Source organism: Lycorma delicatula, chromosome 1 (assembly GCF_047948215.1).
Source record: "Lycorma delicatula isolate Av1 chromosome 1, ASM4794821v1, whole genome shotgun sequence".
Classification (NCBI taxonomy): Eukaryota; Metazoa; Arthropoda; class Insecta; order Hemiptera; family Fulgoridae; genus Lycorma; species Lycorma delicatula.
This window is the reverse complement of record NC_134455.1, coordinates 22,962,501-22,975,296: the sequence shown is the minus strand read 5'-3', so window position 1 is coordinate 22,975,296 and position 12,796 is coordinate 22,962,501. Positions and strand designations below refer to the sequence as shown.

General features: G+C 34.2%; 1 protein-coding gene across 6 annotated transcripts in view; it reads left to right on the top strand.

The window, feature by feature from the left end:
- Nucleotides 1–10,274: 10,274 nt before the first annotated feature.
- The window catches only part of LOC142331265 (uncharacterized), a 106,335-nt gene continuing 103,813 nt past the window's right edge, over nucleotides 10,275–12,796 (top strand). For 3 of the 6 annotated variants that reach the window (XM_075377073.1, XM_075377150.1, XM_075377461.1), the window contains exon 1: nucleotides 10,546–10,681. The gene's annotated coding sequence lies outside the window, so the exon portion shown is untranslated. The other 3 variants (XM_075377234.1, XM_075377386.1, XM_075377305.1) reach the window with 3 other exon arrangements.

The window sequence follows — 12,796 nt, the reverse complement described above, 5'->3', positions numbered from 1 at the left end:
ATGTAGCAGTTAACAAAGCATAGTTACTAATAAAATTTTATTAAAATATTGTAATTTATTGAAAAGAAAAATTAAATAAACCAAGATTATTAACAAAAACAGTTTAAGTGTGTAGAAAAAACACACACAACCCAAAAATATTGTTTGTCATTCCATAAATAAACCTCCAATCTTAATTATAATTTATGTATAACAGTTGTTCCCTATTGTACAAAATACAATTACGTAATAAAAGTTTTTATTTTGTTACTATAACAAAAATTTTTATTTTGTTAGTATAACAAAAGTTATACAGAAAAATAGCATATCATGTATGTATGAAATTGGGAAAAATATGTTCGGTCTAAGCAAATATTTACTGCACAGTTGCATAAGCAAAATAATTTCATTGTATATTTTAATGACCAATTTATTGTATTATTTGATTATTCCAACAACAGTTGTAGTTTATGTGATGTGCATAATCATCTAAAGTAGAATCTTAAATCTTCCAATTTCAATTGAGAATTACGAGCTTCAATATGTGAAATATACTGTGGATAGAAATACAAATTTATTTTTTTTAAATTGGTTCATGAATAAAAAATAAAAATTTTAACTTTTTTATTATGATTTTTTTTTATTATTATTGGTAGCTTATTACTACAAAATTTACGTATATGTAGTCATACTAGATTAAAAATTTATGAAATATTAGCCGCCCAGCAACTAGTCCTTCGGGGAGGGAAAGGATTATATTTTTATTGCTGAAGTCGACTGGACCGGCTTCGCTGTCCTGGCAATAGTCGTTTTGTGGAGTAAGTGATTTACATATTGAAGGAAAAGTTTAAACTACAATTTCTATAAGATTCTTTTATTGATATTCTATCCATTAGCCATGAATATAATAAAATTAATTAAAACTTATTTTGACTTATATATATGTTACTATCGACACTTTGTGGACATTTGGTAATGTCGCCAAACAATAAAGTAAAATACAATATAGAAAAATCAAATAATATATATTACAATACATTAAAGTAGAAAAAAATAAAAAGATTATTATCCCACGTCATTAATTGGTAGTTTGTAAATTATGTTGTTTGTCTGGCGATTCTCAGATTGAATGAATAGATTTCTTGGTGAACCAACTCTTGAACACACCACTTATAATTGACCATGACCAAAACAACTATTTTTCAACAGTAATTGTCATTGCATATGATATTCTTAAAGGGATTTGCAAACATTTAAATTGAAATGGAAGATTGGTTGAATCCTTGGTATAAAAATATCTATATTTTTTCCAGTAAGAATTGTTGCTTCTACGATATTTCTTGATAAATGTTTGATATGTAATGAAGTGCCATTGCAAAATTTCAATGGCTTCAGATTCTACAAGAATATAACAGTAGTTACTATTTGTAGGTCCAGCTGATGTGGCAGCATTCCATTGATGATGGAATTCAAAAACTTTGTTGGATATAGTACCGACTCATATTACTCCATTACAATAACCATAGAAAGAAAAATTATTGATGGTCTTGGAATAAGTTTCATAATATTATAGGACCAATTGCGTTGTGCCAGGCAGCTGCACACAGCTCCCGCTAGAAGCAGTCTGTTGTCAATTAATTTACAGATTATTTAATTTTTAAGCGTAGATTATTTTAATTTATTTTTTTTAGTCATGAATATAATCAAATTAATTAAAACTTATTTTGACTTGTTATACATCTCATAGCCCGGAATATTATTGACCCTTTAAAATTTGGATTTTAGGTAATGCAATCACTTGAGATGAGAAACGTATTGGAGATAGTTTAATGTGTGTGTGTGTGTGTGTGTGTGTGTGTGTGTGTATATATATATATATATATATATAGTTATGTTCCCAAATGGTGAAAAAAGAGAGGGGACATTTTTTTACCTTTTTTTTAATTATAATATATGAATTTTTGTTTTAAAATGTTCCTGAAGGTGTGGATATGGGCCCTGTAAAATCTGGTTAATGTATGTTTAGTATCGCAGCTGCAAAACGGTTACAGACAGAATTGGTATAATTTTATATATATATATATATATATATATATATATATATATATAGATTATGTTATCATTAATGTTTACTTACTTAGTACTTGAATAAACCATTAATATAAATCTTAAATTATTTAAAACCATATAAAAGCCATAAAAATAATTCTTATTTTTATTGATCAATAATTATTATTTCTTACAAATCCAGATTGTTTGAACTAGTTATTAGCAATCAATAAAGTGCAAACCGTGTGCAAGTCATGATTTAACATATTCAACTTGAAATATGTAAACAATATTTAAATTTTTGGGTCCACAACTGCAGACAAAAATGTTTTTAATGTTAGTACTTATTAATTAGGGCGATTCAGATTTTTGTTGGTTAACCCACTGGGTTTTTCGAGTGGTGAACATCAGAAATCAGCTGATTTCAAATTTGAGAGTTTCTAAGGTTCAAATCTTAGTAAAGGCAGTTACTTTTATATGGATTTGAACACTAGATCATGGATCTAGTGTTCAAATTGGCCTGGAACTAGCAGAAACATTGTGGGAATTTTTATATCGCTGCAGAGAAGCTCTATTTGCACCACTCCCATGGTACGACAGAAAGTAGAATTCAATGCCAGATCTATCTTGATGTCTCTGTTGGAATTGGCTTGCCGTGGTAACAACTCAGTTCTTCCCAAGCTGAAGTTGGCTGCAGAATCTATGGCCGCTTTCGTGAGTCACCCTGTTAATTCAACGATGATTCTAGGGATGTCTGAGCCTAATTGATTGAGGGCCTCGGTTGGCTCCATAGCTGGGACCCTTACTCATTTACCTGCTGCAACTTCCTTATTGGACAGTCTGTGTGGAAATGGTGCTCTGGAATCATTTTCTTTGGTGGTTGGGTTTCAATTAACCACAGAACTCAGGAATGGTCAACCTGAGACTGTACAAGACTACAGTTCATTTACATTCATACATTTCATCCTGATTCATCCTCTGAAGTAATACCTTATGATGGTTGTAGAGGCTAAACAGAAGGAAGAGAGGTGTTTGTTGGTTGAACTGTCAATTTTGACTCTTCATAACAAATTTGAACTATTTGCCAGACCCATCCTCCCTTTAACATTAATGTTTAAAGAAGTAATCTTATTTAAACGCCAATTAAACTAGTTACAGAAAGGAGAATTTTTTTGTAGCATCAACAAAATTATCTTAAATAATATTTTAGCTGAAAATTAAAAAATAGTTGCAGCAAAAACCACTGTTAACATTAAACCGTTGCAACAGTAAACCGCTGTTGTTACAAGCAATTCTGTACACAATCTTAAAATAACAGAAAAAAAATTATAATTGAACCATACTTTTTATTAAAAATTTGTTTATTTATCATGAAATAACATTTTATTCTACTTTATTAACATATGTTAGGTAGTGTAAAATAAAAATTAAAATAATATTAACATACTGAATAAGGTAACATTTTCTAATTTCTTTCCATTTATTTGGAGACAAATTTCTTTGTGAAAAATCTAATACGAACACCACATAACTTCCTTGTACGCCTATTAAATTGCATATACACATTTTTAAAAGTACATAAAATTTTATTTCACTAATAACTTTAACTTTTTTTACTAATAACTAATAACTTTTTTAATTGTTATTATTGAATTATTATTTATTGTACATTTTTTTTTATAATCTAAGGTTAATAATTATTAATAAATCAGTATATTTAAATTTAAAAAAAAAAATTAAAAAAGAAGGAAGTCGACTTTGAACCGATGTGCCTTCCCCTTGTAAGATCAAAATATTTCATTAATTAAAATTTTATTTGGCTATAACTCTGAAACCAATGAAAATAAGTATCATTTATAATATATCATTGAAAAGTTCTCAATGAGGGATAATTACTGCAGTTAAGAAAAATCCCAAAATCCCCCAAAAATGGATTTTGGGCTTTTTTGGACTTTTTGGTCAAGTCAATTGCAATCAGAAGGGGAAGGAAAACACTCCTAAATCCAAAATTTCAACATCCTATGGCTAATCGTTTTTGAGTTATGCTAAATACATACATGCATACATATGTACGTACAGATGTCATACCAAAACTAGTCAAAATTATTTAGGGATGGTCAAAATCGATATTTCCGTTGAAATCTGAAAACCGAAATTTTTACAATTACAAATCTTCCTTTACTTTGTACAAGGAAGTAAAAATGTATTTTTAATAACATTTGATAGTACATGTTTTGCTAGGACTTAAGAAGCTCTTGTGCTACAGTTTTTATTGCCTAAAAATACTTTTGCTATCCCCACAAACTATTACCATGCTGCTAATTCCTTTTGGTTGAGTTTTCCTTCAAAAGCAGAATTGTAAGTCACTGTTTTAATATCAAACCCAATACATACATTTAATTGTAAAAAATTTCTCAGATGGTTTATGCTTTCACTTAATATATGATCTTTACAAAATTTTTCATCAGTTTTGTAGAGGAAGAAAAATCTTTTTTTGATTCAAAAAGAGGCATACAAAATATTTTGGGTTCTGGTACAAAAAGATTTCTTTAACCAGTCTTTGTTTCTATATAATAGTTTTTACATTATAGCCATTATTGATAACATTTATTTAATTAAATTTATGCTTTTAAATTATTCTAAACTCACTATCTCAAAACACCAACTACTGAGTTGCGACACTATATGAATCTACATCTACTATATGAATGCTATAAATTTTCTCCTCTGACACCCATGTGCCTTTTTTATTTTATTTGTCAATCTTTCTTCTACAATTATATAATCGATTCACAGTCTGTTTTCATCTTTGGGTGATTTTCATGTGTACTGAATTTTATTGTACAATGTTTTCTAATTATTATTACAAACATTTCATGTTGCTTTCAAAATAAAATAAACATTAAATTCCATGTACCAGTCTGTAGTTTTCCACTACTTGTTCTTCCTGTCATCCCTATTATTACCCTACAACAGGCTTTACTTTCCTCTTCCATAAACTTCTCATTTGTTTACACATTTAAGTGGTATAATTTTCATATTGACTGGTTGAAATATATTCTTTTAATAATGGTAATTCATTGTATTTATTTCTATCGTGTTAGAAGTATATTGTCGTTAGTAAAAATCAAACCTTTGCATATCTTGAACATCACCTCCCTCTTCTAACATTATTTCACTAGTCTAATTATGTATGTTATATTTATTTTCACTCTTCCTTTTAATTTTCTGGTTTGCCTTCAACAAAAATGTATACATTTCATGTGGCTATTCATATCTTCACAAATGAAATAAACAGTATACTATGTGAAATATGCTGGTTGTCACATAAAATTGCAGAATATTAATAAAATGTCTTTTTTCCTTTTCTACATTGAATATAACTAGACAAAATAACTTTCTGCTAAAATACTTATACGAAGAGTAAATTATTGTAAATAGCTTTACTGTTTCTCATTCAACAGACTCCTAGTACAGCAGAAACTGTCAAAATTTTGTGGTCATCCCAAATGTTTGTTTAATCTAAAGATTAAAAGCTATTTAAGTTTCAGTTACTGGAAATCAAATCTGATTTTCTAAATCATGCTCGACAAAATATTTAAAGTAACCAGAATAATCCGTGGTTTTTATATATAATGCACAGTATATTTCTATAATGGAAAATGTATAAGTTTTATTTCCCATAATTATATCGTTTTCAAATTTTGCAGTTTATTTTAAATTAGATAACCATTACTTATAAAGAATCTTATCAATACATATTCCATGAATCTATTTGGTTTAGAGATCTGATGTTACAGAATGTCAAATGCAGTCAAATGTATGCAGGTTATATGGAATACCTATTGATTAGGCTTCTTTGCGTGTAAGTTTAGTTAATTTAAAACATACTGTAGAAATATATATTTCAATATATATATATATTGCTAGTTTTTTCCAGTCACTAACATAAGCAGGTGACTGTAAATGTCTAAATAATTTCTGAAGGAATAACTGAACCAAGTTTAGGTTAGGCTGTATTGAATTAATTGTATCATTTTTCAAATAGACACGTCTTGTTTATTGCCCACAATATCGTTCCTTATCTATTCCTAGTTGTGTTTTCTACAATTAATATTTCATTTTCTACTTCAAAGTAAAGAAAGGCTTCTTTACATGACTGCCCAAAAAGAGTGTAAAGCAGCTAAAGAACTCAACAGATTTAGATGTATGACCCTGTGTTGAAATGCTTACATTACTGGGACTGTCATAGGACTGATTTCTACAGGGGTATCTGCCAACAGCCTTTTTTAAGGTCGATTGTCAAGAAGATGTGGGACTTCCTAAGTCTTTAATAGTCTAATAGATTAGTGGCAGTGATGAGTCCACATCTTCCACGATGCCGTTCAGGCACCGGAAGTCTACACAAAAACATGGTCCTTCTTAACAATAACTACTGGAGAGTTGTAAGGCAATGTCGACAGCTCTATCACCTCTTGCCTCAGAATCTCTTCCACTTGTTCTGTTACAGTCTGTTTCTTTTCTTTGCTGTACCGGTACATCGGTAAGCAAAATGGCCGGCTTCCTTCCCAAAGTCGGATCCCATGTACTGCTGACCGAGTTGGTTGTAAGGGAGTGCTGGAAAACACTCCCTGGTGCTGCTTCAACACCATCTCCAATCTTGTTTTTACCTCAGGGGGTGCTGTACTTTTCACTGCCGACCAGTCGAGTTTCGATGTCACAGGTTCGGGTCGATCGTACCAAAAAACGGTTTTGCGGGTTTCCCTACCCAGATGGAGATAGCCACGACTGTAGCCCAAAATGGCTTGTTGCTACTTCAACCAGTTGTGCTCCAAGATGATTACTTTCCGAAGCCCCGGAACTAGCAGAAGCGTTGTGGGAATTTTCGTGTCGCCGCAGAGTAGCTCTATTTGCCCACTCCCGTGGTACGACAGGAAGTAGATGCCAGATCTACCTTGATATCTCTGTTGGAATTAGCTTGCCATGTTGGAATTAGCGGCCAACGCAGCCTTCCAAAGCTGAAGTTGGCCGCAGAATCTATGGCCGTTTTCGTGAGTCGTACTGCTACTTCAACGGTGATTCTAGGGATGTCTGAGCCTAGTTGATTGAGGGCCTCGGTTGGCTTCACAACCGGGACCCTTACTCGTTTACCTGCTGCAACTTCCTTATTGGGCAGTCACTGTGGAAATGGCACTCCTGGCAGTAATGACACCACGGAGCCAAGATGCTTTCTACGTCAATTTGCCTTGTCATTTGTTCTAGTCACGGAAGTATCCGGTTGAAACTCACCTACTCTATCCAGCGAGCTCCGCCCAGAACTAACCGGATTTCGTGAGAACTCTTTAACATTGTAGCTTGGATCTCCTGTTCGCTTGCTTCACTGATGAAAGCCCGATGCAGCAGGTTCTCAACATCATGGTTGGTTGCCGCTCGCAGCGAAAGTCGAATCTGGGGTCTGAGCTGCTTCAGCAATATTGGTAGGAAGGCAACTTTACTTCTGGGAGGTAGTCAGTGAATGAGTTTCCTTTTCTGCAACAGGAAAAGCTCCGCCGATTCATTAGCTCCTTGCGTTTGTCCGTGAAGTTGAGACCAGAGCTTGGCAATAGTCTGCGGGCGGTTATATTGATGCCGAAATCGGTCAATGAACTCTGACCAAACGAGTTGTAGGTCTTTGTTTTGCTTGGCCCAAGACAGAGCCTCCTCTTTCAACTGCCCTTAAGCGTGCACAGCCCATTGCTCAACAGGCACTCTTTGTTCTTGTAACTGAGTTTGTAGACGAGAAAGGAACAGTTCTGGGTCCTCATGTGGTAGACCGCTGAAGGTTGCCGTTGTCACCGCGGAAATCCTGCACGTGTACCCGCAGCCAGGCAGTCAATGTTGTTGGGTGCTTTGTGTGTTGGTCTGTCGGCTAGCATTTGGTAGTCAGAGGCGTGGCTATGTCCAGTCTTCTCGTCCAGACGATATTCGCCCCACGTTTGGTGCCACTTGTCGCCGAATGGCTTCGATGGGACGTGACACTTAATATTCTTGTAGTAGCCTTGAGAACGGTTGTTATTGTCGTCGATTGGCTTCCACGGCTCCTTGCAAATAATAACCTTGTGGTAACCCTGAAAAGGGCCGTTTTTTGCATTAGCTCTGAGAAGAGCTGTTGGGTCCGGAAGCTGGTCTCCAGCGAAGTCGGGGAGTTACGGCTCGTCCATTGAAATCAGACCAGGCTTCCCCTCAGCGGCAGTTGTTCCCCACTACAGCGTGGCAATGGTGGCTCCCAGAGCTCCGCGGCGTCGGTCGTCTTTCGCCGGCCGAGGCGGTTCTCCCCGAGCGATCCCACGCTGGGCCGGTCCCTGCTGCTGAGTCCGCCGGCCAGGGCGATTGAAATCTGGTGAGCTGGAGCGGGAAGGAAACGTCCGCGTCCAGCGGCTCCCTTGGCGGGCCGGCCAGGCCTGCTGCTCCGGCGGGAATGTTGGCATCCGCCGAGAGGTCCCGCGGCGGCCAGGGAAGGTCTTCTTCTGTTTTCTTCTTCTTAGTCTTCTCCACGTGGTGGTCGACAATGAATTCATTCTCGTGCACGCTCTTTTATTGGAGTCGGAGAGTGGTGAGGCCGCAGCGTCTCTATGGCGGGAGTGACGCGTACCAGCGCTTACGTATACTGTGCTCCCCTTCACTTATGAACTGCCACCGTTATCATCCGCTGATAATAAATTACGCAAATATATTTTTACACCGGACTAAATATATTTTATACAGGACTTGGGGGGATGGTATGCCTCTCTTTTGTTTTTAAGGGCGACGGGTGCCCAGGTGCTTCCAACCATGCGAACTTGAATCAATATTTGTTTCCGTTCCGCCTGGCAGCTGATGAGCTGTGAGTCTGTGGGGAGGTACAGTCGAACGACACGTGATGTTCGACTACCCAGCTCTTTGAGGGGTCAAAATTCAGGCCACCCTGGAACTAAGAGGTCAAAGAGAAAATTGTCTACTCATAAGCTGCGAGTCAATTTGGCGAGAACCTCATTGTCGGACCGTGTGGGTGTTCCTTGATGCCGTTGCGTTGTCAATCGGCATCAGTAGTCTTTCGGGTAAAAATTACTCCTACCGTGCTGCTGTGGGAAGCTAACCGGAGTGATGACTAGCCACCAGCTAATAAAGCTCCTAGCGCTTTAATATGGTGGACAGATACTTGCTGGCATTCAGCGACCTCGGCGTGGCAGCGAATTGCTGTACTGACGATGTAAATTAATTTATTGAGTGTCGTATATATTTTAGTAAGGTGCGCCTACCCATTTTTTTTTTTTTTTTTTTTTTTTTTTTTTTTTTTTTTTTAAGTAATATATGACAAGTGAGGTGTGGGACACAAAGCGAGTGGTGTGTGGTACCACGCTTAGTTTGCGCACGCAATTATGTTAGCTCCAGGAGCTGGTTAGGACTGGTCGCTTTACTGTTTCGAGGGTCAGTAGCCGTTTGTGGTACAGACATTCGGTCTTATGCTTTAGGGCGAACGAATGGGGTAGTGACAGAAGAAATGCCATGCAAACTAACATAGCTTATGTATGCAAATATATGAGGTAACAACGCCCAAATTTCTTACCCGCCATCCCAACCACATATTCCCACAACTGGGCTTGCTCTGAGATAAAACGCCCTGGAACTGCCCTACCAAAACACATTTTCTTTAATAATAAACAAATGTAAAGAAGTGCAGGCCCCAAAATCGCCTTCGGCGCCTCTTCATGTCGAGAGGATGACCTCTTAAACAAAAGATTTCAGCTTATTCTGGGCGTAAAGGGAGATCATCACGGAAGATAAGCTCATTAGCGGGTCCCTACCGTTATAAACCTTCATTGGATCGGAACATAGTCCAAATTTTATCAAATGAATCAATGCCACTTTCTATTTTTAACCCGTCAGCTCATTAGAATCATCCAACAGCGAAGAACGCAAGTCGGTATACCGTGATTAGTAGGAGGGTATTGCATCCTCCGACATCCTTATGTTCCGTTCCATAAGTTTTCATTTAGTTACTTTTTTTTTGTTTTTCTTTACGTGAAAAATAATGTCAGACACTGATGGAAAGAGGTTGGGCAAGTCCAGGCGAAGTAAGACTCCACAGGCTAGACTTAGTGACTCCTCTGATAGTGGTATCCTGACTGAGGCAAAAACAAGGCTGAGAGATCCCTTTTGCCGAGATTTTGAAGATGACCTCCGGTAAAGCTCATGAAGGCTAGGTTCGGAGGTGGTGGAGTGGGGACCGCAGCTGTTACATGGTGGGTGTCTTCTCCTACGGGATCAGGATGTACTCAACGTTTTACGTGTTTTTAATTACAAGAATTTTACCAGTACAAAAAAAAAAGATAATGTTGGCAACTACTAGTTCTTGGTTGAAGATTATCAGTAGTGAAAAAACATAAGCAATTTTTTTTTTTACATTTTTTTATGGTCGATAGTATAAAAATTATAGTGAAAATGTATTAACTTAATACTACTTCTTGAATTGTAAGTTAAATTGAGAGTATTGGTATATTGGTAAGGTTGTGTTATGATTATACGCTGACATGTGTGTACTTGCAAATTGAATTATGATGGTTTTTGGTTGCTCTAATTTTTTATCGAAATATTCAAGCTTGTGTTTTATTGATAATTTATTAAATTGATTGTCGTAAGTGTCCCTGTTGTATTTTAATTTATTATTAAGTTGTTAATTAGTAATTGTTTCTTACAAGGTTTCATTACATAGATTCTGATTCTGCTGTGATGTAATGACATTTTTAGCATTTTCACATATCATTGCAAATTAATTTTAATCTGTTATATTCGTTTTAAGTCTAATAATACACGCGCGTAGCAGATTCTAAAAATCATATGTAGTAAAAATAACATAACCTTATACTTTTTTCCTGTTTAGCCACGGTAACTACCGTTAAACATAACCTTATGCTGTACGAATTTACAATTACGTGAATATGTGAGATCAATCTATATTATTTTCTTAAAACAGATTTTTATTTACTAGCAACTTTTATTTCTGATTGAAAGTTTTAGTTGTACTGTTGTAATAAATTTTTAGGGATCTTTCTGTATAGCGGAACGAAAAGATAGTAGTTAGCAGAACAACATAGTTGAGTACATAATTTATTTTTGTAGGTGATCAGAGATTAGCCCCAAATGGTCCATTGTTAGAGTTAGTGAAATATTCAAAGGAATTTTATTGTGTAAAAGATTTGATGTGATGCTAGTTCACCAACTGATACCTGTACTAGATTATCAGATTACAGATTTACCAGTACTAGTAGAATAGTTTTCTGCCAAATTATATATTTCTCTTCTGATTGCATGAATTTGAACCAGTAATTGGTTGGATAGACGAAAAATTATTTTTTTATGTTCTGGAAGTGAAATTTTACAAAAAAACAATGATCATAACAGTATGTTTTTGTATATCTATTTAATAAGTAGTAGTAAAGTAAAAACAGGAAATAAAATAGAAAAATGTAATGGGACAATGAAAATTAGTATACTTTTATATGCTTATTTTTCAATTACATTTTCAGGAATTCCCAGATCCTAAGCACAATGTATGGTGCTGATGGTTTAATGGAGGGAAGGAAGAGAATTTTGTTTTTCCAGATATTCCCAAAAACGTTTTATTATAAAATATTAAGGTAGCTTTTTAAATTTACTGTAATTTAGGTTACGACAAAAAATTGTGCAATAGTGTTTTGCAAAAATATATTTTATTTTTGTTTTAAATATCTTAATGCCACAAAATTTACATCTTTAAATAAAAAATATAAATTCAAATAAATATAAATGCTGTACTGTAATATAGTTAAAGGACAGTTATGCATTATTAATTTATTATATAATAAATAAATAATCCAAGTTAATTTGTAGGTAATTATTTTAATAAAAATGTAAATGTTCTACTGTAAATAACTGAATTAAGTAACATTGATTTTATGCATATCATTTTTTTATATTTTTATAGGAAAATGTTAATGAAGAGTAAAAAGAGTAAATTAATATTTTCTTAGTACTTTTAATGCAGTATGGAAAAGTCTGATTTAGAATGATAATAGATTCAAATGTTTTTGTTTTTCTAGAATTTTTAAGCAAAAATTGTTAAAATAAAAAATTTGGCATATTTTATTAAATTTTTTGAGATTTAAGATGCATCATTTATTTAACCCTCAAGCAGTTAAAAATAAGTTAATAAAAATATCTTTATTGAATGAAAAAAATAAATTATGTAAATTTCCAACCTATCTTGTCTTAAAAATTTTTTTTTAAGATCTCTACTTAATCTGAAATTATATATATTCTAACTTATTTTACAACAAATTATAGTAAAACAAAATTGTGTTAACCTTTTCTTGAAAATGTTTACTTTCCTGAAAAGTAGGCAAATTTTAAATGTCTAATGTTACGAAGGAAATAAATCAATTTAAAATTATTAATGGTTATTTTTAATTTTTTTCATAGCTTTAGAGCTATGCTGCAAGAAGGAAAGTACGGAAACAAGAAAAAAATGGGGTAATAGGTTTTCGCATTTCTCGATGTTTTATTACTTGGGAACACAAAAAAAAGTGGGAGTGATGTATGTAGCATTGGTGTGTTTGAAGCTTAATAACTTTTGACTGGATTAACCATTTTTGATGAAAATTTTGTACAGACTCCCGTATATGGGGAATTCATTGTTAAATTTTGGCTTAAGTTTTGTAAACATAGTCTTACTTTATATTAAGCTCAGTACATGTGTGCATGCTTATCTTGC